Here is a 4,535-nt window from a genome sequence, read left to right as displayed (position 1 = left end):
AGAGAGAGAGAGAGAGAGAGAGAGAGAGAGAGAGAGAGAGAGAGAGAGAGAGAGAGAGTCATTGAATCATTGTTTTTGTCTTATGGACCACGGACTTTGAGGTCTTGCTTCGCAAATTTTCGTTGCTATTGACTATAGTCTACTACATACTACTTAGTACAGTATTGTAACCTTTAGTATAGTACTCATAGGAGCATCACAATCACCAATCACGCTAGACATTTTATCATACTTCATGTAAGTAGACATAGGGGCAGCGTGGATCAGCGGTACGGTCTTTGCTTCGTACCCGAAAGGTACCGAGTTCTATCACCCGCCGCTGTGCTGTGTGGCCTTGAGCAAGTCACCTCACCCTAGCTCAATTTGCGGCGCTGCACTGCGGCTGATGCCGCGGTTATTCCAGTCTTCCCTTCGAATAGACCCTAGAGATAAATTTCCCCTATGGGATGAATAAAGAGAATTTTATTTATTTATTTAGACCAGTGTTGGTCACGGTAAACTAAACTTCCTATTGGGTTAAGGTGTAATGTAAATGTTGCTGCTCGAAACTCGAAGAAATCAATAACATTGTGAAATTGAATGTGAACTTCAGTTTAATATACGAAAACAGATAAAATGGACGTTTCGGATTTCCCCTTTATAAACAAAACAGGATGAATGAAAGAAACACTAATTATTTTTTTGAATTGAGTTTTTATACAGCGTAATATCCACTAAATGTGCTCAAAGTGCTTTACAAGGGGTCCCTGGTCAACAGCAATATTTAACATGCAAGACGGGACATGATGCCTGTTAGGCGATATTACAATTTTTTCAGACAATGACAACGCTGTTAACGGCCAGGTACTCATTTGACACCTGAGTATGGTGAGATATTGTGAGTAAAGAGCCTTCTCCAAGGACTCAACTATGCGCCAAGCGAGGCTCAAACCCAGGCCCTTCTGATCCGAAAGCGAGTGTCATACCACAAGACCACATAGCTGCACAGCAGACGTTTTATTATTATTAGATTTTGTTTGTTTGTTTATGCCTATTGAGCATGATCGCAGCTCTAAATATGAATCTTTTATTCTTTTACTTCCACAGATCTATCTTGATGATGCCTTGGACATACAGAAAACAACTTGCGAATGCCCAAGGGGATCTTATAAATGTTCGCACGCTGTAGCCCTTTTTCTCCATGCTCTGGATAATCTGAGTCGTACTGACACGGAATGCCAGTGGAAAAAGAAACGTCAAGCAGACGATACCACGAAGACAGCCGAGGAGCTTTTCCCTGTTAAAATGAAGTACGACCCACTATCCAGAGCAGTAACAGATGATGACAGGTCTTGGTTTTACAGCCAGCTCAGTGGCTGTGGTCAATTCACTGGGTTACAGTGGTTGATGCAGCCAGAGCCTCGCAGTGATTTTACTTTACACCATTTACCTTTAGTTGATAATATTTTACACGATCCATGTTTTTTATCTTTTGATGATAAAACAAATTATTTTTTTGAGAAAATGAAAGTATCTGTTGATTATATTTCAACTATAGCATGCCTTACAAAAGGACAGAATTCCAATGCTTCTTGGCATCTTGTTAGGAAGGGTAGGCTAACTGCTAGTAACTTTGGGTCAGTGTTATTCACTAAAAAAATTTCTCAAGCTTTAGTAAAAAGGATTCTAGGAGGGAAATTTTTACAAGGGGTTAAATCGGTGGCTTGGGGTTTGAACCATGAGAAAGAAGCGATTGAATATTTTTCTGCTAAATTAGGAATCACTGTTGAAGAGACAGGAGTATGGCTTGACGAGACTGGATTACTGGGTGCTTCTCCTGATGGACTTGTTGGGGAGGATGGTGTTGTTGAGATAAAATGTGCTATAGTCATCGTGATAATATTTTAGAAGATTGTATTAAAGATACTAAATTTTGTTTAGAATTTGTTGATGGTCAGTATTATCTTAAGAAGAACCATATATACTGGCATCAATTTCAGGGTCAACTATATCTCACTAAAAGAAAATTTTGTTACTTTGTAGTTTGGACTTTGAGATTTTGTCATTATCTAATTATTGCAAAAGATGAAACTTGGAAAGAAAACTAGATGTTCTAAGAATTTTTTATAAAAATCACATTTTTACCCATATCATAAGTAAATAATGTACTAAACCCTATATTTCTATACATCCCTTTCACAAAACTGATATTAAACTTTAATAACATAAATATAAAGGTAGTCTCATTTTTTTCTGTATATATATATAATAATAATATAATGACAACAAATATCCTCTTTATGAACAGATTGGATAAGAACTAAGTAGACCTGACTCGTGAGCAACACATGCGTATCTGTCAATTCAACAGTGTGTCCCCATTTAGTAGATTCAGCTAATCGTTGAAAAAAAAACCACCAAGTTTTAAGGAACCATTGAATTATTTGTTTATTGATCATATACAGCACCATCTATTAGAATGACAAAAAATTGATATGAACCATGATTATTAACATAATAATAAGCCCATAATTACTACTACTACTACATACAACCATTACAACAACAACTACTACTACTACTACTACTACTACTACTACTACTACTAACTACTACTACTACTAATAATAATAATAATAATATTAATAATAATAATAATAATAATAATAATAATAATAATAATAATAATAATAATAATAATAATAATAATAATAATAATAACATAATTATACAAAGAAGAAAATGATTGTTAAAAACGTTATTTTTATGTGCGGCTATGTGGTCTAGTGGTATGACACTCGCTTTCTGATCAGAAGGTCGTAGGTTCGAGCCTCACTAGGCGCATAGTTGAGTCCTTGGAGAAGGCTCTTTACTCACATTCTCTAACCGTACTCAGATGTAAAATGAGTACCAGGCCATTAACAGCGTTGTCTCTGTCTGAAAAAATTGTAATATCGCATAACAGGCGTCATGTCCCTTCCTCCATTTAAATGTTGCCGTTGGCCACGGACCCCTTGTAAAGTACTTTGAGCACGTTTAGTGGTTATTGCTATATAAAAGCTCTTTTTAAAAAAATTCAAATCAGTATCTGTCACTTGGTAAGGCATGAAATCAGCATTTTATGAAATTTTTATATATACAATTAGTTCAAAATTTAATTTGATTGACAATTTGTTTGTTTGTTTATTTTTAAAGGTTTTACAGCGCTTGCAACACATTTAGGTCATATCCGCGCCAGTAAAATGGATGAAAATGGGAAAGTTAAAAGTTCTAGAATTACAATAAAAGCACCCAAGAATAAGGGAGACAAAGGGTATGGTTCAAATAGGGAACAGATGTCGATTCCAAGAGCACACTATCTGTGTAATTAGTTTGAGACCACTAAATGTCCTATCCAGACACAAGCACAGGTCCCTGCCAAGAGGAACTCACTCAATTGTTTACAAATCATACATATATGTCTTGATCTACCGAGTCTCAAATACAGAAGAATTAGGGGAGATTTAATACAGCTCTACAAGATAATTCATAATATAAATGATATAAATCCATCAATTTTGTTTACATTTTCCAAGATTAAATATACCAGAGACGACAAATATAAAATATATATTCCAAGATTTCAGATCAAAATAAGTTAATAGGGAGTTAACGTCTCTGAGATTTAAGTATGACTAATTTATCAGAGACTTATGCATGATTGTTATGGTTTTGCTTTCATGATTATTGTTGTTAATATTTCATTATACAATGAACTTTGTACATTTATGATTTATTCGATCATGAACAATTTTCAATAACTTCAGTTCCCTCCGGATAATCGCAACACCTTGGGATCAGCGAAAATGTTGCGATTAACCGAAGTTTAGTTTCCAGTCCACTATTGCAACATTTAACGCATATATGGTAAACTCAAACCAGTTGTTGTTAACATTGTTCTTAGTCCACAACATACTGAGCAATAAGATTGAAATAAAAACCATATGGCAGTATATATTGATTGATTTCTTGAATTTACCACTTGTTGAGGGCGAAAATTTGTTGCGATTAACCGAAGTTTGTTGCAATTAACCAGTGATTTTTATATAGAATTAATTCTGTTTCTTGGGAAATTTCGCGATTAACCGAAAGTTGCAATTAACCGAGTTGCGATTATCCAGAGTGAACTGTAGTAATTTTCGACTGTACATTGTCCTATTGATATATTTTTTCCTTACATTCAAAGTGTGTAAAACTCTGTGAATGATACAATACACAAGCTATATAAGATTCTGTACTTATAAACTATTGTATAAGGCATTTAAAGAGTAATTCCTATATTCAGCTTTTAATAAGATAAGATAATATGTAAAAGGAAAAATAATACAGTGCATAACAGAGAGAATATTTACAAGGAAAAAATATTGTCTCTCAAAACTCTAACTATACATTTGTTTCCCTCCCAGCTAGGGTATCCGGCCAGGGCCAGGACAAAACCAAGTAATCTCATCCCAAAACAAAGAGAGAAATCATTTTGGAAATCAGATATAGGGAGATAGAAGACACAGTATGTACCT

The 4,535-nt window shown here is 34.7% G+C and overlaps 1 pseudogene; it reads left to right on the top strand.

Annotated features, from left to right (window-relative positions):
* The first annotated feature begins 1,026 nt into the window (after positions 1–1,026).
* LOC144957580 (uncharacterized) lies at positions 1,027–2,087 on the top strand (annotated as a pseudogene).
* The last annotated feature ends 2,448 nt before the right edge of the window (positions 2,088–4,535 follow it).

Source organism: Berghia stephanieae, chromosome 12 (genome assembly GCF_034508935.2).
Source record: "Berghia stephanieae isolate SIO BIC M18660-M18661 chromosome 12, UCSD_Bste_1.3, whole genome shotgun sequence".
In the NCBI taxonomy this organism is placed as follows: domain Eukaryota; kingdom Metazoa; phylum Mollusca; class Gastropoda; order Nudibranchia; family Aeolidiidae; genus Berghia; species Berghia stephanieae.
The sequence above is the reverse complement of the archived record's forward strand: the minus strand, read 5'-3'. Positions and strand labels throughout refer to the sequence as shown.